Genomic DNA, 27046 nt, shown 5'->3' with positions numbered 1-27046 from the left:
ATTGGACCATAACACACATGGAGACATATATACCACTGTGGTAGAGACCACAAATTGTTTCAAATGTAAAGTATTTCTTACTGCCTGCATTCCTGACATGTTGAATTAGGGCACTAATGTCTAATATATTTATAAATCTGCAGTCTACAGCTTCTGTAAATGTTTACTTTTTGTTCATCTATCATGAAAAAAAAACCACAATACAAAATGAACTAAATGACCTCTTGGTGTTTCACAACTTTGCATCTGTAAAAGTGTTTATGTTTTAGTGGATTCACAGCTTTTCTGCTTCTGCACTGGCCATACTACCACCCTTAATACCTGTTTAAGGTACTTGGTGTTAAAGTATACTTTATATTGGGTTAGGTCCAACATGAGCCAGTCCTGCAGGAATGCAGGGGGATGCCAGAAGAGCACCTCCGCTATTCCTCTAAGTAAATAGGAGTTTAGGGTGCAAATGCCGTGCCAGTTCAACTGAGACAAAAAAATTTAGGTTTTCAAAGACTAGAATCCAAATATTGTGTTACAGGCCTTTATGTCAGTGATTTATGAGGAACTGTTGTGGGGAATTTTTAATATGAAGATTCACTAGATTTACCCACTGAATAGGATTCATTGGCAGCATGCACCAAATAGGTTTAGATGCCTGTTGAAGGAATAGTGTATGTTTATTTATTCATTATACTATATTGTGCATTTATGCACTTTGTCTTATTGAATATTGGAGTAACATACAGGCTTATAAAGAGTCAACAGATACGCCACTTTTATAATCCAAAGGTAAACTGGTTTCTGTTTCCGGTTGAGAACATGCTGTGTAATTTTTGGCTGCTGTTTCTCACTGGAGCTTTTTCTTTCTGTGCTTGTAAAGTTTGATATTTGTTTTCTGTTTTAATATTTTGCTGATATTGAGCCTTTGTTCACTAGTTGCCGGTTGTGGCATACTCAATTTTGAGCATCAGTTTCCTCAGCCTTGGTCCGCCTATAATGTGTGTCCTCCTGCTCACTATGGACTACAGGATGCCTGTTCTCACCGATGTTGAGGTTACCAGGACCCTGTACGGTGATGTTTCTGTGCTCACTTTGTGGATCCATGGTGCGGTATTCCAAGCACTGTTGCCCGGTGGCAGTGCAGCCGTGTGGGACATACACGTATGCACCATTCAGTGGGACTGTGAGCAGCTACGCCACTGGAGTTACATCCTGACAGCTTTTGGAAGACCTTGAGTATAAGAAAGGCACCATATAAACTAAAGGTATTATTATTATTATTATTATTATTATTATTATTATTATTATATTAACCCCAAATCAGAAAAAAAGGTTGGGACGGTATGTAGAAATTGAAATATAACTGAAAACAATAATTTGTAAATAATCTTTGACCTGTACTGCACTCAAAACAGTACAACAGCACATTATTTGATGTTTTACATTATGATTTTTTTTTTTTTTCAAAATAAAGACTTATTTCAATTTTGATTCTTGCAACACACAATACTCATAAGATGTTTTGGGACTGAAGACACCAAGTGATTAAATGTTTGAGGTATAATTTTGTCCCATTCTTCCTCCAAACAAATCTTAAAGGCCCCGTCACGCTTACTCGGAATTAGCAGGAATCAAGCAGAACCAGCCGGAATGAAAAATTTTTAAAAATTCATGCCACATTCGGGCAGGAATTTCAAACTGACCAACATTCTTACAGTTTTGTAAGAATGCCGCTCAAATACTTAGAATGCGCTTTGAACCCACCTCGAATGATTCTTGCACATTCCAAGTGTATTAGCTTTCGAATGCAGTCCAAATGTAGTTGGAACACAGTAGGAATACCTAGAATGCTGTTAGAATGCAGTAAGAATATTAAGAATGCACTTTGAATGCTGTACGAGTGCGGTTCGATTGCTGCCCGAATACCACCCGAAGTCTCGGAAGGTGCCTCGAATGTTGCACGAATTCACCTCAAATGCAGTCAGAACGCTCCCGGAATAACCGCCGAATATGTTTCAAACGTCTAAGAATTCAAAGAGAATGCAGCTCGAATACTTAGAATGTACTTCGAATATCCTGGAATATACAAAGAATTTTCATTCAGACGGCATTCCGGCTCATTCGAGGCACATTCAGGACATTCTGGCAGGATTTGAAGTGGCTTGCCATTTCGATTTTTCCCTCAAACGCGATCAGAATGTTTCGAATGCTGTTGGAATGCCGTAAGAATATTTAGAATGCAGTCAGAATGCAGTTAGAATACACTTCGAATGCCGTTCGATATTTCTCCTTTTCGAATGCACCTCGAATGTTTTGAGCACGAGCAAAACATTTGGGCTGGCCACAAGAATGGGCCCAAATGTTTGGAATGCACTCAGAATGCAGTCAGAATTTTTAGAATGCACATCGAATATCCCGGAATATACAAAGAATTTTCATTCCGGCGGCATTCTGGCTCATTCCGCCTCTAGTGTGACTACCCTATAAGATATGCAACAGTATGGGCTCATTATTGTAATATTTTTTGTTTCAAAACTCACCACACATTCTCTATTGGAGACAGAGGGGACAGGCACCCTCTTCTTCTGCAGCCATGCCTTTGTAATGTGTGCAGAATGTGGTTTTAGATCATCTTGTTGAAATAGCACTGGAAAAGATATTATCTTGAAGGCAGCATATGCTGAATCTTTCTTTGAGGAACAGTTTTGAAACATTTCCATAGTTTTCTCATGCACTTCTTGACCAACTGGAGATCCTCAGCCCATCTTTGCTCCTTGAACACTAGGCCTTTCCTGGATACTGATTTTGTACCAAATCATGATTACACCAGTTGACATCACCGGTTGACATCACATCATTATTTAATTGTTTAACCTCATTACTAGCTCTAAATTACCCCATCCCAACTTTTTTTAGGAATGTGTTGCAGGCCTGAAACACAGGAAAGGATGTGTATTAAAAAATGAAATGAAGTTGACTGGACAAAACATAAAATATCTTGGGTTCATACTGTCTGCAATGAAAAAGTCAAAGTAAATTTAGAAGTCACTGCTTTGCATTTTCCATCCCATCCCAATATTTTCTAATTTGGAGTTGTATTATGTGTATCGTCACAGCACTGTAAACACACTAAGCGCAAAACCCACTGTTAGTTAATCGTAATACAATAATAATTTCATTGAATGCATCTCAAATACCAGTGTTTAAAATCCTTCTCTCGTCTAAACCCTTGGTATAGAAATACTGACAAATTCTTATGACAGTGTCACAACTTCATAAACTTGTGACAATTTAATAAATAATTGAGGCTAAACTCACACAGGGACTTTAGGTCCTTTGGGGTGATTAAACTGTTTACACGGCTTAAAATCATCACTCCGAATACAGAATATGCACACACATCAGTCCTGCTAGGCTAAATTAATTACTTTAGATGGAATGAACTTCAGGGATATTTTTATTACCCTCCAGTGTCAGTTTATTCAACCATGGAATGTCCAAGATAAATTAACAACATCAAAAAGATGTATATTGCATTTTTATTAATTGCCCATGTGAGCAACAATATTTACAAGTAACTGTGGTTGGGTGCCAAAATTAGATCATATCACATCAGAGTTAAGATAAGGAGGAATTACAACTATGGGCTAATGTTTCTACGAGACATTTTGATAGTAGTGGATTTTGACTGTTGGAAAAATAGTTAAAAGCAAGACTCAAACAAAAGCAACAGCTGCACTACAACCCCGCTATAACGAATTCCTTGGGGACATCCAAATAGTTTGTTATACCAAAACATTTGTAATACTGAAATGGACTCACTTGTCACAAAAAACAAACAAACACTCATGTTATATGCAAAATTTTATGCACATTCTCCTTATCACAAATTTCTCCTTCTGAGTCACTATCGCAGTTCATTGACTGAGTGAATGGGTCATGAACGGAGACGATGATCTTTTCATCTTTTATGGAAATGATGGAGGTTACCAATGTATCGTTGTCAGTGTCCACCCACTGACTCACTATATTTTCTAAATCTTCACCATTCAGTTCATTTATGTGTTGCAAATCACTAATGGTGTCATTGATGTCACGCTGCAGGGCTGGGGGGATATAAAAACACTGTCAGTACACTTTAACTCGGTGTTAAGTTCAGCGTTATCAGCAGTCATTTCGTCCTTTTGTCCATCCTTTGATCACCATTCTTAATAATTGTTAGTGACTGACACCTAAACTAGGTTAGTTAAGCCTTTGCTTTATGGCACTAACATGTATTGATAACTTGACAGTGGACTTGATTATGTTTTGTTTGTCTCTGGTGGGAAGAGGAATGCATGACTGAGTGATGATTTTTTTTGAAGACTGACACATTGTCACTAAAGGCGGGGGACACGAACGTAGTTCGTTATATGCGAAAGTTTGTAATATAAAAGAGTTAGTTATAGTGGGTTTGCATTGTGCATATATATTATACACAGACACACAGCACCAGTCAAAGGTTTGGACACACCTACTTATTCATAAGATTTTCTGTATTTTGACTATTTTCTACATTGTAGAACAATGCTGACAACACAAAACTATGAAATAACATCTGGAACATATATGGAATTATGTGGTAAACAAAAAAAAAAGTGTTAAACAAAATGTTTCATATTTTAGATTCTTCAAAGTAGCCACCATTTACCTTGATGATGCTTTGCACACTATTGGCATTATCTTAACCAACTTCATGAGGTAGTCACCTGGAATGCTTTTCACTTAACAGATGCAGCTTGTCAAAAGTTAATTAGTGCAATTTCTTGCCTTTTTAATGCGTTTGAGATCAAACAGTAAATAGTAAATAATAAACAAAGTTAATAGCCCTAAACAACAACTGTAGTAATCCATATTATGTCAAGAACCGCTCAGTTAAGTAAAGAGAAACGACATCCATCATTACGTGAAGTGATTTTAAATTATTAATTGAGGAGGGAGATGGAATAGTGTCCCTAGATTGTTTGCCGGTGGCACAAATGGCTACAGTCCTAAGCTGGTCCTTCTCCCTTGCCCGGCTCTTTACATATTACCCAGCACCATCTGCTGGCTAGATCTAAAACATCACACTGGTCAGTCATGCCGGAGTGAAGGTATTCAGTTTTTAAAGTCTTTCATTGTAACCCATCTTACAATTCACTAAATAACTAATCTCCATAAAAAAACAAGACAGACTGCAAAGAAACAAATAATAAATCTCATCTCATCTCATTATCTGTAGCCGCTTTATCCTTCTACAGGGTCGCAGGCAAGCTGGAGCCTATCCCAGCTGACTACGGGCGAAAGGCGGGGTACACCCTGGACAAGTCGCCAGGTCATCACAGGGCTGACACATAGACACAGACAACCATTCACACTCACATTCACACCTACGGTCAATTTAGAGTCACCAGTTAACCTAACCTGCATGTCTTTGGACTGTGGGGGAAACCGGAGCACCCGGAGGAAACCCACGCGGACACGGGGAGAACATGCAAACTCCACACAGAAAGGCCCTTGCCGGCCACGGGGCTCGAACCCGGACCTTCTTGCTGTGAGGCGACAGCGCTAACCACTACACCACCGTGCCGCCCCAAATAATAAATATAAATGATAAATTTAGAGCATTCTGTTATGTGGATCTCTCTGCACATTTGCTCATTTATCCAGGTACAGTAACAGAATAGTGTATTTTATGTACCATTCACAGTAGCCTACATCCTTATTAACTCAGTACTGCATATTTTTGAAGCTCTTTGTGTGCATAATCCTAATATAAAGTTATATTTTGCTGCTCCTAACCCCCAGTTTTTGCAATAATTAGTCCTGTCATGCAATAGGGTGGCACAGTGGTGTAGTGGTTAGCACTGTCACCTCACAGCAAGAATGTTCTGGGTTCCAGCTCAGCGACCTACGGGGGCCTTTCTGTGTGGAGTTTGCATGTTCTCCCCATGTCTGTGTGGGTTTCCTCTGGGTGCTCCGGTTTCCCCCACAGTTCAAAGATATGCAGGTTAGGTTAACATGGGGCAGCCTTAGGCTGAGGTGCCCTCGAGCAAGGCACCTACCCCTTACTGCTCCTCGGGCGCTGTTAACATGGCTGCCCACTGCTCTGGGTATGTGTGTGCGCTCATTGTTCACATGTGTGTTTTCACTGCTTCAGATGGGTTAAATGCAAAGAAGAATTTCACGTGTATGTGTAATGAATAAAGTTGTTGTTCTTCTTCTTCAGCCATCTGTCCTTTCTTCTCATCTCGTACATCAGATGACATGTACACCATATGTAGCTATCTGCTCACAGAATCTGTACCTTAGCAGAGTTATAGGTAACCTGTTCTCCACATAATTTATTTAAAAAAAAACACTGCACCGTTTTAGTTAACTTGTTCTGTGCTGTTGCTTGTTACCTCTGAGTTGCAATGCCATTTCCTGCAAGCATGCCATTAACACAGTTGAGGGTTTTTTTTCTCTCCACATAACACTCACTATCACTATTGAGACGGCTATGTTAGATGAATCCTGCCAAGTTGCAATACTTCGGCTGGAATCAGGTTTAAAACTGTTGGGTGTCACTCTGTGTTATCTGCTCAAACTATTCCACATCTCACCACCTAAACAACCATTGGGTTTATGGTTACATGCTGCTAGTGTGGTTTAGTGGTTTTCCCCTCACCATACCACAAATTGTTCCTTGTCAAATTAGCTGGTTCCACACACCTGACTGGTAGCTGACTAGCAGGCTTGTAGCAAAGAACTGCAATTGTGGTTGAGTGGTTTTCCCCTCATCATAACCTGCCCCATTCATAGCGGACTCTGCTAATCATCTAACTGACCAGCGGGCCTGTGGCTAACTGCTGCTAGTATGGTCTTCCCTGCTCTATCTGCTCAAAATATTCCACATCTTCCACTGTCTGACTGACTAGCAAGCCTGTGGCTATATAACACTTGATTAAAGACTATGCCACGAACCCATATAACTGGTTCATGCTGGTGGACTAGCAAAATGACATTTTCATATCTAATTGATTCCAGAACACAGATGTTGTTGTCCAAGGACAGGAATTCCTTGACACAACTGGTGTTTTTGAGAAGCTAGTATGCATCCCTGAGCAGGTCTGCTGCCCCAGATAGATGAGATTTGGCATCCTCAGCCAGGCCTATGGATTTGGCCTCTGAGGCCTGCAACCCAGAAAACACTCCCTGAAGGCAAAGAGCCCATAGTACACAGGTCATGAATGCCCTTGTACTATGGTGGAAGCTGGTCTGTGGATCTGGTGCACTGCCCAATTCCCAAATTAACATTTCTCCAGAAACTGCTAGACAGCAATGAGTCACCATATACAGTAAACATGTATTGTATGTCTCTACCATCTCAAAGCACTACAACACTGAGGAAGGCATGTTTGAAGAGGCTTGTTGCCTCTGTCCATTCAGCTTGGACTCCCGCAAGATCCCTCTTTACAAGCCTATGCAGGATGCCATTCTGAAATAGACATCTCTGACGTGCAGTATAGTGGCTACTTCAGCAATAAGTGTGGGAGACTAAACACTGGCAACAAGCTTGCCTCCCATATGTTGGTGGCCAGATGACTAGGATAACCTTGTGATTGAACCCAGAATTTCTGCCCAAGGTCATATCATCCAAATTTGTAAAACAAATGACTTGCATCCCATGAAGACAGTACTGAGAGTGGATGACAGCTACCTGATTTTCAGACCATCCATTCATATCACAAAGGAAAAGACAGAGGGGGCTCTCTTGTATAAGCGTCTCTAGTTGATTGAGTGGTAGATGACATCATGCAATGGTCTGCAAACAAGTAGCGTTCCTTTTTAAGTATCAAAAATAACACTATAAATGCTGTAACAATCTGGTTCCCTTCTTGATATGACTCTTACCCAGGCTTTGCTTCTCACTGGACGGGGTGCAGAACAGAGAGTGGGTGCTCTCTTCATTAGCTTGGCACTCAAAGGCTATTTGCCAGAGGGAATAAAAAGCATGGTGTCTATGCTTGCATGCTCTGATTGTTCTGGGACAAGAGGAGAGGCAAAAGTCTGTGTGCCCAGAATAAAGGGCCTCCCTCTGACAAAGCTCATAGAGAGAGGCCCTCCCAACCCCCCACTTCTTGGTATGGTTGTTTGGCTGATTTCAGCACTCAGGGTGAACAGGTCCAAACCAGGAATGCTGAATAAAAGTGCTATCAAGGGATCATCAATGCGTACAACAAATAACATGATGGTACAAAATGTTTCATTTCAAATACTAACTTCATTTTATACAAAATTGTGTGTTCTAATAAATTAGCTTCCCTGCATTTTTAATGAATCAGTGGGATCAACTGTTCCCACTTATTACAACCTGGCTTTCATTAAAGCATCGTGAACACAATCTGCATCTCCTTTCGTGTTGATGAAACATATTCTGGATTCCGCTCATGTGAATGAATCTCAACAAGATACAAACTGTATTGCCATATGGTTTGACATGTTTTCATTTTCAAGCTTTCTCTCTTTCTCCCTCTCTGTTGAACTCTTGCCAATGAAGGACAGTCAATTAATCAGATGATCGTTTACCTTGTCTCTCCCCCACGTTGCTAGCTTTTGGCTGCTAGACAGTATGATCAGACAGCTCCATTATTTCAATTTGAGGACAGGGAGGCCAAAGCATATTAGGTGTCTGGCCAGGAAACTGGAAAAAATAAAAATTCATTGTGAGATCATAGAAACTGTTGTACAATGTCTTATGTTTGATCCCTCTCTATTCAGTCTCTTTGAAATGTTTTGTCTTAGGCAATGCCATAGCATGTCCTAGCCTTGTTTTGTAAATAGTGTGGATTCAGAACTGTGTCAGGTCAGATGTGCATTGACCTGCAGCAGGTTTTGGTGTGATAACTATACTAAATCAGCCATAACATTAAAACCACCTGCCTAATATTGTGTAGGTCCCCCTTGTGCCACCAAAATAGCTCTGACCTGTTGAGGCATGGACTCCACAAGACCTCTGAATGTGTGCTGTGGTATCTGACACCAAAACATTAGCAGCAGATCCTTTAAGTCCTGCAAGTTGTAAGATAGGCCCTCCATAGATCAGACTTATTTGTCCAGTACATCCCACAGATACTCAATCAGATTGAGATCTGGGGAATTTGGAGGCCAAGTCAACACCTTGAACCATTCCTGAACAAATTTTGCAGTGTGGCAGGGTGCATTATCCTGCTGAAAGAGGCTAATGGCAGTAGGGAATACCATTGCCATGAAGGGGTGTACTTGCTCTGCAACAATGTTTTGGGAGGTCTTATGTGTCAGAGTAACATCCACATTAATGCCAAGACCCAAGGTTTCCCAGCAGAATGTTGCCCAGAGCATCACACTGCCTCCACCAGCTTGTCATCTTCCCATAGTGCATCCTGGTGCCATCTCTTCTCCAAATAAGTGACAGGCACACATCCGACCATGCACATTATGTAAAAGAAACCATGATTCATCAGACCAGGCCACCTTATTCCATCACTCCATGGTCCAGTTCTGATGCTCACATGCCCATTGTAGATGCTTTCAGTGGTGGACAGGGGTCAGCATGGGCACTCTGACGGGTCTGCAGCTATGATGCACTATGTTCCAATGCCTTTTTATCATAGCCAGCATGAACTTTTTCAGCAATCTGTGCTACAGGAGCTCTTCTGGGGGATTGGACCATATGAGCTAGCCTTCACTCCCCATGAGTATCAGTGAGCCTTGGGGACCCATGACCCTGTCGATGGTTCACTGGCTAGCCTTCCTTGGACCACTTTTGGTGGGTACAAACTGCTGCATACCAAGAACACCCAGAGCATCTCCAAAACCTGCAAAAACTGCAGGTTTTGGAGATGCTCTGACCCAGTCATCTAACCATTTGACCCTTATCAAAGTCGCTCATGTACTTACGCCCATTTTTCCTGCTTCCAACATATCAACTCTGAGAACTGACTGTTCACTTGCTGCCTAATACAGTATATCCCACCCCTTGCCAGGTACCACTGTAGCAAGATATTCATATTCACTTCACCTGTCAGTGGTTTTAAATGTTATTGCTGATCGGTGTGTGTCACAGACTTACAGTACTGGAGGTCCATCTGTACTTCAGTGAGGTTTACAATCATGTTTCTAAGCAGGATTCAGTTTGGGTTAGGTTTAGTGTCAGGTAAAAGTCTCATTTACTTAGGTTAAAGTCTCATTAATGTCTCAAATGTCAGTTAAGTATAGTTAATTTACTTTAAAATATTACTCAGTGGGTGACATAGTGGTGTAGTGGTTAGCACTGTCACTTCACAGCAAGTAGGTTCTGGGTTCGAGCCCAGTGGCTGACGGGGGCCTTTCTGTGTGGAGTTTGCATGTTCTCCGCGTGTCTGTGTGGGTTTCCTCTGGGTGCTCCGGTTTCCCCCATAGCCCAAAGACATGCAGGTTGGGTTAATTGGTGGCTCTAAATTGACTGTAGGTGTGAATGTGAGTGTGAATGGTTGTCTGTGTCGATGTATCAGCCCTGTGATGACCTGGCGACTTGTCCAGGGTGTACCCCACTTTTTGCCTGTAGTCAGCTGGGATAGGCTCCAGCTTGCCTGCGACCCTGTAGAACAGGATAAAGCGGCTTGAGATAATAGATGGATATTACTCAGTGATTGCAGAATGGTAAGAATATAGGTTATAAATTTGAAGATCAGACTTAAATCTGGACCTGATTATGGGAGAGATATGCCTCAAAATGTTATAAGAATGTGAGAGTAATCTGAGGTACAACATTATCTACAGTGGTTTGCATAAGCATTCACCCTTCATCATTTTCCACATTTTACTTGTTACAACCTCGTTCAATTAAGCAATACTACATGAGCAAGTGTGTGGTTATATAATATTCAGTATAACTGCATGATTGTGAGCATGATATTGCTTTTATACAACAGTTCTATAAATGCGAAATTAATAGTGAGTAACATTTCAGACACAATATGCCCAAATGTTTCGTTTACTGTAGGATGACTCTGTGGTGGGTGGAGCACAGAAGCACGGCAGGCCAGAAATGAATTCTCTTAAATTCTTTTATTTTAGCTTTTTCAGCTTTAAACATCCAGGACACTCTCCCAGTCACACACGCTCGCTCACTCGCGCACGCACACACACACACACACACACACACACACACACACACAAGTGTTCTGGTTGGGGAGAGAGCTCCCTTTCTCTGCTCTTTCTCTCCTTTTATAGGGCGCAGTCACTGGGGAAGACACACAAACAGGTTAACTTACATCAGGTGCAGTGATTCTGCCAGCACTTACCTTCCCTGACTCCGCCCTCCATTCACAGACCGACGCTTGACCATGCCCCCGCTGCCACATACCCCCACCGCCCGATTCAGGCTGGGGAGCCGTCCGGCCTGCAGCCGACTCCCCCCCCCCGACGGGAGAGGAAATCCGCCACGACCGTCTGCACCCCCGGCCTGTGGACCACCTTGAACTTAAACGGCTGGAGTGCCAGATACCAATGGGTGATCCACGCGTTGGCATCCTTCATGCGGTGGAGCCACTGGAGGGGCACGTGGTCCGAACAGAGAGTGAAAGGGCATCCCAGTAGGTAGTAGCGGAGGGCGAGGACCGCCTACTTGATGGCAAGGCACTCCTTTTCTATGGTGCTGTACTGGCCCTCATGCACCGACAGCTTCCTGCTGATGTACAGCACTGGACGATCCTCCCCCTCCACCTCCTGGGACAGAACAGCCCCCAGCCCTCTGTCTGACGTGTCTGTCTGCAAAACAAAGGGGAGAGAAAAGTCAGGGGAGTGTAACAGTGGCCCCCCACACAGTCCAGCCTTTACCTCAGAGAAAGCCTGCTGGCATTGCTCCGTCCACTGGACTGGATCTGGTGCCGCCTTTTTAGTGAGATCAAAATAGTGGAATCATGGTGACGTCCAAATAATTAGGTATAAACCTACGATAGTAGCCAGCCAGCCCCAGGAACTGTCTCACCCCCTTTTTGGTCTTGGGCCTCGGGCAGGCTGCAATCGCTGCTGTCTTATTAATTTGGGGACGCACCTGCCCATTGCCCAATTGGGAGCTCAGATACCATACTTCCACCCGCCCAATCGCACACTTCTTCGGGTTGGCTGTGAGACCCGCTCACCTCAGCGACCTAAGGATGGCCCTTAGGTGTTCTAAATGCCACAGACAGTCATTACTATAGATTATGATATCGTCCAGGTATGCGGCCACATAGGTGGCGTGGGGGCGGAGGACCCTATCCATAAGCCGCTGGAACGTAGCGGGCGCCCCAAACAGCCCAAAAGGAAGTGTGACAAACTGGTGTAAGCCAAACAGTGTGGAAAAGGCCGTTTTCTCTCGGGATAATGGAGTCAAGGGGATCTGCCAATATCCCTTTGTCAAATCCAGTGTCGAATAAAAACGAGCCGTGCCTAGTCAATCAAGCAACTTGTCAATACAAGGCATTGGGTACGCATCGAATTTAGACACCACGTTGACTTTTCTATAGTCCACATAGAACCGGACTGACCCATCGGCCTTGGGAACCAAGACCACCGGGCTGCTCCAGTCACTGTGGGACTCCTTGACGATGCCCACGTCGAGCGCCTCGAGTTCTTCCCGAACCACCTTTTTCTTGTGTTCGGGCAGCCTGTAAGGGCGGCTGCGCACTACCACCCCCGGGGGCGTCTCAATGTGGTGTTCTATGAGGCGGGTGTGGCCAGGCAGGGGCGAGAACACGTCAGAAAATTCTGTCTGCAACTGGGCAACCTCCGTGAGTTGGGTTGGGGAGAGGTGGTCTCCACAGGGGACCGGAGTGGTAGGCGATGTCAATGTTCCCTTTTGAACCTCCGGCCCCAGCTCCGCCTTCTCTGGAACCAACGACACCAACGCCACGGGGACCTCCTCGTTCCAAAGTTTTAGCAGATTGAGGTGGTAAATCTGTAATGCCCCACCCCTGTCCGTTCGCCTCACCTCATAGTCGACGTCCCTGACTCGCCGTGTGACCTCAAAGGGTCCTTGCCACTTGGTGATCAATTTGGAGCTCGACATGGGCAACAGCACGAGTACTTTATCTCCAGGTGCGAACTCCCTAAGGCGCCTGCCCCTGTTGTACAGGCGGATTTGCTGTTCTTGGGCCTGCCGCAAATTCTCCTGGGTTAGGTGTGTGAGTGTGTGGAGTTTTGCGCGCAGGTCGATAACGTATTTCATTTCGTTTTTGCTTGTTGAAGGTCCCTCCTCCCAATTTTCCCACAGTACATCTAGAATGCCACGCAGCTTACGCCCATATAATAATTTGAACAGGGAGAACACCGTGGAGGCTTGTGGGACCTCTCGCACTGCGAATAACAGGGGCTCGAGCCATTTATCCCAGTTGTGTGCGTCCTCGCTTACAAATTTTTTAATTAGGTTTTTGAGGGTGCGATTAAGCCATTCGACTAAGCCGTCCATTTGTGGGTGATAAACGCTGGTGCAGATCGGCTTAATTCCCAGTAACCCATACAGTTCGCGCAGTGTGCGTGACATAAACGTAGTGCCTTGATCAGTCAGAATCTCTTTGGGGATTCCAACTCGGGAGATGACGCGGAAGAGTGCTTCCACAATACTACGTGCTGAGATATTGCAAAGAGGCACTGCTTCCGGATATCGCGTTGAATAGTCCACCAGAACTAAAATAAAGCGATATCCTCGTGTTGACCGATCTAATGGCCCGACGAGATCCATCCCAATTCTTTTGAACAGGGTCTCGATTAATGGCAGAAGGCGCAAAGGCGCTTTTGGAATGGCCGCTGGATTTACTAACTGGCATTCGCGGCACGCCGTACACCACCTATGGACATCGCCGTGAATCCCTGGCCAATAGAACCAGGCCATTATTCGGGCTAGTGTCTTATCCTGCCCCAAGTGTCCAGGCATGGGATTAAAGTGAGCCACCTGGAATATGAATATGAAAGCTGTATGATTGGCTCCTTAGTCTGAGTGTCCTGCGTCACTCGGTATAATCTATCCTTAATAATGGAAAAATAGGGGAAGGACGGGGTGGCGTTTGGCTGGAGCGTTTGACCATCGATTACTCTCACTTGGTCAAACGCATGCCGCAGAGTCTCGTCTCGTGACTGCTTTAAGGAAAATCCGCGAGGGATTCCCCGAGAGAGGGAGGAGGAGCCTGCTGCTCCTCACTCTGACACAGTGATGACATAGACGGCTCTGTGACAGCTGTTCCCACCAATGCCACACCGGGACCTCCCCCTGCTGAACTATAGCAGGCCCCACTCTTCACTAAATGAGTCATTAATTCCCGAAATCCCGGCCAATCAGTCCCCAAAATTATCGAGTGGGTAAGGCGAGGATTAACTGCTGCCTTTACTCTAAATTTCTCCCCTCGAAATAGAATGTGGACCGACACTAAAGGGTAGTTGTGAACATCCCTGTGCACAAACAACACCTTCACCAACTGTGCTCTTCCCAATGCCTCATCTTGCACCAGGCTTTGGTGGATTGAGGTCTGATTACAGCCGGAGTCCACCAAAGCCTGATACGTATCCCCTTGGATACTCACTGGTATGCGATACACTCCAGCCTGATCGAGGGCGGTCCCTGGTGCATCGGGGATCCAGACCACCGCGCCCACCTCCATCACCGAGCACTGATGCTGGAGGTGCCCCAGCTCCCCGCAGTGCCAGCAAACCGTCCCAGGCTCTCTCTCTGCACTGGTGTTCCGGAGCTCACTCACCTGAGGGGGGGAGAGACAGACACAGAAGTGGGAAATGGTAGGGCACTGCGGGTGCGGCAGGCCGGCTGGGGAGGAGCCGGCCCCTGCCTCCGCGGAGGGGGAATGGGGTGAGGACGAGGAACAGAAGGGGAGAGAGAGAGAGAGGGGAGAGGGGAGAAGAGGAGACATGCCGTCCTGCCATCGGAACAGCCGCCAAATGGTCCTCCGCCAGCTCGATGGCCTGATCCAGTGACGCCGGGCGATGGCACTGGACCCACTCCGCTGTTCCTTTGGGAAGTCAGGCGATGAACTGTTCCAGCGCCACCTGATCGACGATTCCCTCGGCATCGCGGTTGTCGGCCCTCAGCCACTGCTAGCAGGCGTTCCAGAGTTACTGGCCAAACGCGAATGGCCGGCCGACCTCCTCCAGGCACAGAGCGTGGAAGCGCTGCCGTTGTTGCGCCTGGGTGCGCCCCACACGCTGGAGGACGGCCCTGTGGAGGTTGGCATAGACCAGCCCACTGTCGGCAGGGAGCTGTAGCATGGCCAGCTGCGCCTCGCCCATTAGCAGGGGGAGGAGGCGCGCCGCGCGCTGTTCCGCCGGCCAGCCCCAGGCCTCTGCTGCCTGCTCAAAGAGCGCGAGGAAGGCCTCGGAGTCGTCATGCGGGCCCATCTTTGTTAGGGTGAGGTGGGGAGGGCCTGCGGCGATGGAGGCGGTGGACCCCGCTGACGCGAGTAGGTGCCAGAACGCCTAGCGATCTTCCTGCTGCGCCAGCACCAGGGCCTCGAACCTTTGCTCCTGCTCCTTCCGGAGGGTGACCAGCGCCTGGTGCTGGCTCTGTTGGGCCGTGGCGAGGGCATGGATCAGGTCCTTGAAGGGGGAGGACTCCATTGGGCTGTTCTCCTCTGCGCTCTGTCCCGGGTTTTGGCACCACTGTAGGATGAGTCTGTGGTGGGTGGAGCACAGAAGCATGGCAGGCCAGAACTGAGTTCTCTTAAACTCTTTTATTTTAGCTTTTCAGCTTTAAACATGGGCGGCACGGTGGTGTAGTGGTTAGCGCTGTCGCCTCACAGCAAGAAGGTCCTGGGTTTGAGCCCCATGGCCGGCGAGGGCCTTTCTGTGCGGAGTTTGCATGTTCTCCCCGTGTCCACGTGGGTTTCCTCTGGGTGCTCTGGTTTCCCCCACAGTCCAAAGACATGCAGTTAGGTTAACTGGTGACTCTAAATTGACCATAGGTGTGAATGTGAGTGTGAATGGTTGTCTGTGTCTATGTGTCAGCCCTGTGATGATCTGGCGACTTGTCCAGGGTGTACCCCGCCTTTCGCCCGTAGTCAGCTGGGATAGGCTCCAGCTTGCCTGCGACCCTGTAGAAGGATAAAGCGGCTAGAGATAATGAGATGAGATGAGATGAGCTTTAAACATCCAGGACACTCTCCCAGTCACACACGCTCGCTCGCGCACACACACACAAGTGTTCTGGTTGGAGAGAGAGCTCCCTTTCTCTGCTCTCTCTCTCCTTATATAGGGCGCAGTCACTGGGGAAGACACACAAACACAGGTTAACTTACATCAGGTGCAGTGATTCTGCCACTTACCTTCCCTGACTCTGCCCTCCATTCACAGACCGACGCTTGACCACGCCCCCGCTGCCACATTTACTTTTGCCCCACTAGTGAAAATCGATCCTGAAGTCCGTTGGCAACTTGGCTAGCTAGCACACATTGATTTGTACATTCCTGTTAATGTTTCCGGTAAAATTGTCTCCCCTTCTTCCTTTTCATCTTCAACTGACAAGCTTTCATATTTTGAGTCAAAAGTTATATAAAAAAAGTATCATTTGCCATGTCCATGGATGACGTTATTGACATGACTGTAGCAACTGTATCTAAACTATGAAGCAGAATTTTATGTGGCAAACAGAAGAGTGGAGTGACAAAAGCAGTGAAATTTCCAAGTGTGGTTAATTCACAGTTATTTGTAGAAGGTGAAGTGAATATCGATGAACAATAATTGAGACGAAGTTGAGGTTATTATTTACTAAGCCTGAGGCAGATAATTGTTTTAATATAAATTCTCAAAGTCATTATTTAAAAAAAATCTTATTAAAAAAATTATTTCAAACTTCAAAGGCAAGATGCAAATGTAATAACGGCGTAGTGCAGATTTGTGTCACTTATCTATGCTGACTCAAAAAATACTTTGTTTTAAAATAGATAAAATAAATCATAATTCCACCTTACCTTTAAATAGTTTTAGACCAAACTTCGTAGCATATTTAGTGCTTTTAGGAACAGCATTTTCTTTCATAATTTGTCATTCTTCCTCACTTACGGTGACAAAGCGATTGGCAGCCATTTTGCCAAGTTCCTCGAGGTGATTATCGAGAAATAGTCTGAATTTCTTGACCAATCAACCCATGCAATTTCCTATAAAATCACCTTCATATTTATACTAATACTAAATATAAACACTCTCAGAATGCCACTCGACCAATCATATTAATCATTCTCTTCATTATCCTTCGGCCTCAGCCAATATTCCTCTTACAACACACGTTTCTGTCAGCCATGGCCATGTTTAGACCTTGTACCCAGTGTTCCCAGTGTTTCTAGAGATTATGAGAAGGCAAGTTTTCGAGATTTCACTGGGCGATGGCTTGGGCTCCAGAGGAAAAGGCAGGATACAGTTTCTCCTTTGGCTCGGAAACAGTGCCCAGTGAGCAGCACTCTCCTCTGTCCAAGTCTTATAGAGATGGGTAGTAAGTCCCCATATATCTCCTCCAGGGTGGCATGAATGGACCAGTGGATATTTTGCACACGTCGTAGAAGGTTGGTGTAAGTCCCATCTACTTGCATCTCAAAGAATTAGAATATTGTGAAAAAGGTTTTTTTTTTTTTTGTAATTTAATTAAAAAAGGTAAACCTTCATATATTCTATAATCATTACATGTAAAGTGAAATATTTCAAGCCTTTTTTGTTTTAATTTTGAAGATCATGGCTTATAGCTCATGAATATCAGAAATCCAGTATCTCACGTTATTAGAATATTTCCTAAGATCAATTTTAAAAAAATGTACCATCAAAATTAAAATAGAAAAATGCTTGAAACATTTTAGTTTACATGTAATGAGTCTTGTATACATTGAATTTTCACTTTCTTAAATAACTGATGGAAAATATTGAACTTTTTCACAATATTCTAGTTATCTGAGATGCTCTAGTAGTCTTTGCAGTTGTTTGAGTGTTAGGATCCGTGTTTCAGCACTGTAAATGAGAATGGGTTCCGCGACAGATCTGAACTGATCCATCTTCAGTTTGTTGTCGGGGTTTCAGTGCTGTATTTTGTCAAGAGTGTTACAAGCTTACCAGGCCAGTGCCTTTCAGATCTTGAAGTCCTTATACGAGTCTGTTATAAAAAGAGCCCAATCATAATAGTGGCAGGAACTAACTGCTGTATAAATTGACTTAATTGTGATTTTTACCATTTCATTTACCCAATGTGTTTAATACTTGAAGATTCATTTTTTTTAATTGTGACACAAAGAGAAGTTTATTATTATTTTTAAAAAATTTAACTTTAAGGGATATGTGGTCTGCGCAAACCCTCTTTTGGTGTTAGAAATTACTGTGGAGCTTTACTAAAGACACGCAATTAAAAGTTAGTGATGGAAAGGTGTGTGCAAAGATTTTTTTTTTTGCGGCTGACCTCACTGCATATGTATTTGTAACAGGTTTCCTTTTAGACCACAAAGTTAGGGGGATGATTTAAATGAAATCACACAACGTGATTTACTAAGGTATGCGGTAGTCAATTTACTGCTCATTGTGCCATTATTTAATGGTGAATAAAGCATGTCTTAATTCTGCAGAGGTGTTGAGAGAAATACTGTGTGAAGGTGTGTCAGCGCGTGCAGCAGAGATTGAGCATGCATGGATTACATTTGTTTGCTCAGATTAGGCTAATATTTTCCTCTTGAAAATATACCTAATGTATGTGCTTACAAAAGTCTCACTGTGAGCTCAGAAATGATGCATAAAAAAGAAAGCGCATGGTAGAAAGAAGATAATTTTCTCCACTCATGTTAATTTATTTGTAATAGGAAGAAGAATTTGAGAACGTATCGATTGCCAAGGCACGTCATTCTGTACCTGTTTGTGACGCCAATTTGCGATACTCTTGGTAGATTGTGGTCGTCATTATTAAAATGATCTGACTGCATCTGTGTTCATTAATTTGCGCATTGTTAGTAGACCACCTGTAGAACTGGCCACTCCCATTGGCACTTTTTTAAAAATTATTCTGGCCTCACACTTACAGTACTGTGCAAAAGTCTTAGGCACATGTAAAAATGCTGTAGAGAAAAATGACTTAAAAATAATGAAATGAAATGCTTCAACATTTAAAAAAAATACTATAAACAGTAGTAAGCCATAATAAATGAAACAAAGTCAATATTTGGTGTGAGACGACTCTTTGCTCTAAAAAAAAAAAGTCTCGGGTACAATGAGTGTAGTTTTATAAGGAAATGAGCTGTAGGTTTTACTGAGCATCTTACAGAACCAGCCACAGTTCTTCTGGACACTTTGACTGTCAGACTTCCTTCTTGATTTTGCAGCAAAACCCATCAACCTTCACAGATGTGCGGTCAGGGTAGGCAGGGTAGGCACTGCCTACCTTAGGTAAATTTCATTAAAATAAAAACCAACACGTGTTTTTAAAAAAATATATTGTTGAGAGTTCACATTCACCTCCAAAACATTGAGTTGGAACAAATGAGTTGTTAAAAGTACATTTACGTCTCTGAAGACCGATCAAAAACCCAAGTTATCGCACGACGCAAAGCACCCAGGCTTTGGCAGGTTGTCACGGGAACGCGCAATCCTCCGCTCGCATTTCGAAGACCAGGGTAGGCTCCCTTTGGGTCTGCCTGTCTTGACTTCAACGCTGCCAATATAGAGGGGTTGCGCATGCGTATTATGTATCGCATAGACAGTCTATGGGGAGCAAAAGCTCAGCTTTTGCCGCAGCGGGAATATGCGAGCCAATCACAGCGGTCAAAATGAAAAATTGTTACATTGCACATGAAGTGCCTACTGTCTGTGCTATATGCCCCACACACTGTATTTTGAGCACGTTAGCGAAAACTTCACAGGTGAATATGTCTACAATTGCACACTTAAAGTGTTTCAACAAACTTGATTACCAGCAGAAGTTGCTTACAATCAATCGAGGTAGGCCAACACCCCCTCTTAACGATTTCCATCAGCGAAAGGGGCAGAAAATTGTACGTACATTCCAGCCGGAATGGTACAACAGAAAAGATTGGCTTTGCGGGTGTGAAGTTACCAAGTGTCTGTTCTGCTTCCCCTGTCTGCTGTTCTCCAAACAGCGTGACAATGTGTGGGTATGTGCCGGCTACACTGATTTAAACAACCTGCCCACTGCATTGGCCAAACATGAAAGATCAAATGTACACATCCAAAATCAAATAGCATTGAAAACATTTGGGAAGGGGACTCCAATAAATTTAGCTTTGGACGAGGCCAGTCGACTGCAAATTTCCGTGCATAATGCAAAAGTTCGCGAAAACCGTGAGATACTAAAGGATTTGATTCGTGCCACTTGCTACCTTGCCAGGCAGGAGCTAGCATTTAGGGGGAGGGATGAAACCACTGATTCAGCTAACAGGGGGAATTATGTGGAGTTGTTAAATGCATTTGCGGAGAAAGATGAGCGTCTGAAGATGCATCTTGAAACATCATCGGTTTTCAGTGGTACATCTAACCATATTCAAAACGACCTCATCTCGGCCGTATGTGACACTGTGTGTCAAGACATCCGAGCTGAGGTTAACGCTGCCCCGTTTGTGTCAGTTCAGGTCGACGAGACAACTGATGTGACCAATAAAGCGCAACTCTCGGTCATTTTGCGTTACGTCTGCCAAAGTAAAGTGAAAGAGGCATTTTTGGGGTTCACTGATGTCAGCACGGACCGCAGGGCTGCCGCTGTAACTGAACAAATTTTAGCTGTGCTCGGCGCTTACAACTGCACCGAAAAACTAGTTGCGCAGACATACGACGGGGCCGCTGTGATGGCTTCTGACCTGAACGGAGTTCAGGCCAAAGTCAGAGCGATAGTTCCAGAGGCGATTTTCATCCACTGCTACGCGCACAGATTAAACCTTGTGCTTTCACAGTCTGCCAAATCCATCAGAGACTCCAGGGTGTTTTTTCAAACTGTTGAGGGACTGGCATCATTTTTCAGCAAGTCTGTGAAACGAACCCGGTTCTTGGACGAAGTTGTGAAGCGCCGCTTGCCGAGGGCTGCGCCAACGAGATGGAGCTCGCACTCAAGGCTGGTCCAAGCCCTCAGCCTCCACTATGAGGACCTGCTCAGGATGTTCCATCTTCTCTGTGAGAACGGCGATGACTGGGATAATGACACGCGCATGATGGCTGCAGGATACGAGAACTGGCTGTCAAAAGCTTCCACCTGTTTTCTGTTGATGGTCTACGGAGACGTGTTCAACGCGACTGATGTGCTTTTTTCTGTGCTGCAGAACAAGTCACTCGATATTGCGTTTTGCACCCAGTGCATCAGTGACACCATGGCAGTCATTTCTCGCATGAGAGACGATTTCGCCACATTTTACCGTCGATTTGAAGAAAGATGCGAACAGCTGCGTCTAGGTGCACAAACATCGCGGAGTGAGCAACCAATTAAAGAGCAGAGGAGAATTTTGTTCAACAACATCTTGGACAACATCTGCTCTCAGATGAAAGCAAGGTTTGACCAGTATGGCAAACTTTCTTTTATTCAATTGGTTGACCCACGCAAATTCGAGCGCATGTCAAGAAGTTTTGATGATGATCTACTGAAGAACCTGGCTGAAATGTACTCCAAGTACTTTGATTTTGTCAGGCTGAAATCCGACTTAACAGGACTCTACAGTTCCCAAATGATTCGCCAGACGTGCGCAACACCTGCACAGCTTCTTGGCTTTTTGCACTCGAATGATTTGGTGGCGACGGTACCAGAAGCATCTAAGCTGCTTTGTCTGGTCTTAACACTGCCCACGACAACGGCATCAGTGGAAAGATCTTTTTCAGCATTGAAAAGGATCAAGACATACAGCAGAAACCGGACTGGTGAGGAGCGTCTCTCATCCTTGGCCCTTATTGCCATCGAATCAGAACGTCTGATGTGTCTGAAGAAAGACCGTGACAGATTCTACAATGACGTGATAAACAAGTTCGTGGAGAAAGACAGGCGCATGGATTTCATCTTTAAATGAAGTAGCTCAGCTGATGGGCCTCTTTCTTTCTTTCTTTCCTCAACAAACGCCACTGTTATCAACCCCAGCAACCAGTGTGAGGAAAGCAGTAAATAACTATAATACACTACAACTGTAATATAATTCACCACGTTTTCACATGTTCATATGTTCATCTGTTCATTCATGTTCACAATCGCTACATTCGTCTGCTGATCTTGTTTCATTTCGTGGCACATTTCTTCCACTCTCATAGCCCATGTTTTCCCTATATACCCCTGACGTGATGCTGTAAAGCGCTTGGGACAAATGCTTGTTATTGACAAGCACTCTGTCTCGAACGTCTGTATTAAATAAACTTAAATTAAACCTTCCTTCTAATAAGTCTTTATTTCCCCACTCTGTGTCTTGGCGTGGTTGAGGCTACCAAAACAGGTCTTGATTTTGAACACAAATCTGGCCCTACTTGGATTAAGGCACCTTATTGGATTTTTTTTTAATGTTGATTAGGCCCTTTTTTATTCTTTTCTACGAAATTAGCCCAGCTAAATTCCGTATCTTTTCAGTATCTAGGATTCAAATCAATTCAATTAAGAGTTGCATCAAGCAAAAATGAATGACATTTTGCATAATGACAGCCTCAGTCACATCTTTGACACCTTGACATCTGACATCATATGGCCCTTTTCCACTACCCTTTTTCAGCTCACTTCAGCTCGCTTCAGCTCACTTCAGCCCGACACGGCTCACGTTTCGACTACCAAAGAACAGCACGACTCAGCTCGCTTCAGCCCTGCTTAGCCCCTAAAACTCGCACCGTTTTGGAGTGGGGCTGAAGCGAGCCAAAGCGAGCCGAGTGGGGCTGGGGGCGTGAGGAGACACTCCCCTGTGCACTGACTGGTGAGGAGGAGTGTCCTCACATGCCCACACATGCCCCGCGAGCGCGCTGGGATCTGTAAACACCGTAAACCCGGAAGAAGAAGAATTATGAATTACGAGAATTTCTGAAGCCTTATGCGCCTCGCCTCATCTATACGCTCTTGCCAGTATCTGTTGGCGTTGTCGGTGACAACAAGCCACAGAACCAAGACCAGCAACACTAACGACTCCATGTCCTCCATGTTTATTGTTTACTATTCGGGTCGTGAGACTACCGCTTAAAAGCTCACTGATGTCACTGTTTGCGCTGCTTAACGACATCACGTGACGTCCACCCACTTTCGCTAACTCCACCAATGTGTCCACCCACTTCCAGCCAGCACAGTTCAGCGCGGTTGTAGTCGAAATGCAACTCCAACAGCCCCGCTCAGCTCGACTCAGCCCAACTCAGCACGGCACGGCTCAGCCGCGTTTGTAGTGGAAAAGCGGCATTAGTTCTTTTGTGAAAGGTGTTGAACAGATAGTGGCTCATTACCATAGCGCCATCTAGCGGCTGTCTTTGAAAATAACGATTTGATTTGCTTTGATTTTTTTCCATCATTATTTTGAGTATAGGCCTACTATCTATCTATCTATCTATCTATCTATCTATCTATCTATCTATCTATCTATCTATCTATCTATCTATCTATCTATCTATCTAATCACAGCATGAAAAAGTGCACAGCATGTGTCACTGCCTACCCTGCCATAGGGCTCACCGCACGCCACTGACCTTCATTATGTTTTCTTTTTTAATCTGAAAAGTGCTCATTTATGTACAGTGGTGCTTGAAGGTTTGTGAACGCTTTAGAATTTTCTATATTTCTGCATAAATATGACCTAAAACATCATCAGATTTTCACACAAGTCCGAAAAGTAGATAAAGAGAACCCAGTTAAACAAATGAGACAAAAATATTATACTCGGTCATTTATTTATTGAGGAAAATGATCCAATATTACATATCTGTGAGTGGCAAAAGTATGTGAACCTTTGCTTTCAGTATCTGGTGTCACCCCCTTGTGCAGCAATAACTGCAACTAAACGTTTGCGGTAACTGTTGATCAGTCCTGCACACCAGCTTGGAGAAATTTTAGCCCATTCCTCCATACAGAACAGCTTCAACTCTGGGATGTTGGTGGGTTTCCTCACATGAACTGCTTGCTTCAGGTCCTTCTACAACATTTCAGTTGGATTAAGGTCAGGACTTTGACTTGGCCATTCCAAAACATTAACTTTATTCTTCTTTAACCGTTATTTGGTAGAATGACTTGTGTGCTTAGGGTCGTTGTCTTGCTGCATGACCCACCTTCTCTTGAGATTCAGTTCATGGACAGATGTCCTGACATTTTCCTTTAGAATTCACTGGTATAATTCAGAATCAATTGTTCCATCAATGATGGCAAGCCGTCCTGGCCCAGATGCAGCAAAACAGGCCCAAACCATGATACTACCATCACCATGTTTCACAGATGGGATAAGGTTCTTATGCTGGAATGCAGTGTTATCCTTTCTCCAAACATAACGCTTCTCAAAAAGCCAAAAAGTTAAACCAAACCAAAAAGTTAAACCAAAAAGTTCTATTTTGGTCTCATCCGTCCACAAAACATTTTTCCAATAGCCTTCTGGCTTGTCCATGTGATCTTTAGCAAACTGCAGATGAGCAGCAATGTTCTTTTTGGAGAGCAGTGGCTTTCTCATTGCAACCCTGCCATGCACACCACTGTTGTTCAGTGTTCTCCTAATGGTGGACTCATGAACATTAACATCAGCCAATGTGAGAGAGGCCTTCAGTTGCTTAGAAGTTACCCTGGGGTCCTTTGTGACCTCGCCAACTATGACACGCCTTGCTCTTGGAGTGATCTTTGTTGGTTGACCACTCCTGGGGAGGGTAACAATGGTCTTGAATTTCCTCCATTTGTACACAACCTGTCTGACTGTGGATTGGTGGAGTCCAAACTTGTTAGAGATGGTTTTGTAACCTTTTCCAGCCTGATGAGCATCAACAACGCTTTTTCTGAGGTCCTCAGAAATCTCCTTTGTTCGTGCCATGATACACTTCCACAAACATGTGTTGTGAAGATCAGACTTTGATTGATCCCTGCTCTTTAAATAAAACAGGGTGCCCACTCACACCTGACTGTCATCCCATTGATTGAAAACACCTGACTCTAATTTCACCTTCAAATTAACTGCTAATCCTAGAGGTTCACATACTTTTGCCACTCACAGATATGTAATATTTGATCATTTTCCTCAATAAATAAATGACCAAGTATAATATTTTTGTTTCATTTATTTAGCTGGGTTCTCTTTATCTACTTTTAGGACTTGTGTGAAAATTTGATGTTTTAGGTCATATTTATGCAGAAATATAGAAAATTCTAAAGGGTTCACAAACTTTCAAGCACCACTGTAATATGCTGCTCAGATACGGTACAAACATTTTTTCCTGTATCATTTAATTTTGTTCTGGAAAATGAACTTTTGGAAATGTAAAATGTTTTTGTACTGATTCAGTAATGTACAAGTCATAAAATAGAAATCTATAACAAAGTTTGTATTTTTAAATAAATAAATAAATAAATAGGGTGCCTAAGACTTTTGCACAGTACTGTATTTGCACTGCTTAGTAAATGTGGCCCTAAATACCAATTGGGCCTGAAATACAAATGAACCTTTTAACGATATTATGCACCATTGATGATGTGATCCCCAAATTCTTTGCAATTTTACATTGAGGAACGTTATTCTTAAATTGTTGCACTGTTTGCCTATGCAGTCTTTCACAGAGCGGTGAACCTCTCTCCATCTTTACTTCTGAGAGACTCAGGCTCCCTGGGATGCTCTTTTTATACCCAATCATGTTACTGACCTGCTGCCAATTAACCAAATTAGCTCTCCCCCCCCCCCCCCCCCCCCACTTTTTTAAACATTACACAACTTTTCCAGTCTTTTGTTACTCTTGTCCCAAATTTTTTGAAACATGCTGCTGGCATCAAATTCAAAATGAGTATATATTTTTGTTTAAAACAATACAATTTATTTGATTCAACATATCTTTGTCCTATTTTCAATGAAATATAGAGATTCCATGATTCGCAAATCATCACATTGTGTTTCTATTTAAGTTACACACAGCAACTACTCAATTATTAACCCATAAATAATTCCAGGGAAATGCCACAGTTTCAAATCCAATTTTCTGATAAACATTTAACAAAAAAAAATTAATTAAATTTAATTTTAAAAATAAACAAATAAAAAATAAAAAACACCCCAAAAACCAAAGAGCAGTGGCAGCCAAACATGTCAGTGTTCATTTGAAAGAACTGAATTCATCAGAGATGATGATAAAAGGCAAATGCAAAAAGGCACTGGCTCTAAAGGCAGGTCCTGAAATACCACCAGAGGTGAACTCCCAATAATGTCAACTGGCCAATAAGAAGTTTCTAAAATAGTCATTACATCCATTTCTGGAATTTTCCAGGTTGTTTAAAGAGTCAGACAACTTGGTGCATGCAAACCTTCATCCCACTGTAATTCTGATTAGAAGAAGAAGAAGAAGAAGAAGAAGAAGAAGAAGCCTTCATCACATGCACACTCAAGCACAGTGAAATTCATCCTCTTCATTTAACCTATCTGAAGCAGTGAACACACACATGCACACACACAAGTGAGCAATGAGCACACACACATACCCAAAGCAGTGGGCAGCTATGCTACAGCGCCCGGGGAGCAGTTGGGGGTTAGGTGCCTTGCTCAAGGGCACTTCAGCCCAAGACTGCCCCATGTTAACCTAATCGCATGTCTTTGGACTGTGGGGGAAACCGGAGCACCCGGAGGAAACCCACACAGACATGGGAAGAACATGCAAACTCCACACAGAAAGACCCCCGTCGGCTGCTGGGCTCGAACCTAGAACCTTCTTACTGTGAGGCAACAGTGCTAACCACTACACCACCGTGCCGATTAGAGTGAATTAAAACTGAAATAAATCTGTCCAATTGGATTGGTTTATAATTTCCTTTGAGTGAGCAAAGTAAATGCCCTAACTGACTTGCCAAAAGAACTGACTGTTGTGATAAACTAAGACTGAACATCTTTACCCTAGGCATATGAAAACC

The sequence above is a fragment of the Neoarius graeffei genome, chromosome 8, assembly GCF_027579695.1.
Source record: "Neoarius graeffei isolate fNeoGra1 chromosome 8, fNeoGra1.pri, whole genome shotgun sequence".
Lineage (NCBI taxonomy): Eukaryota > Metazoa > Chordata > Actinopteri > Siluriformes > Ariidae > Neoarius > Neoarius graeffei.
Note: the sequence above shows the minus strand (reverse complement) of the source record.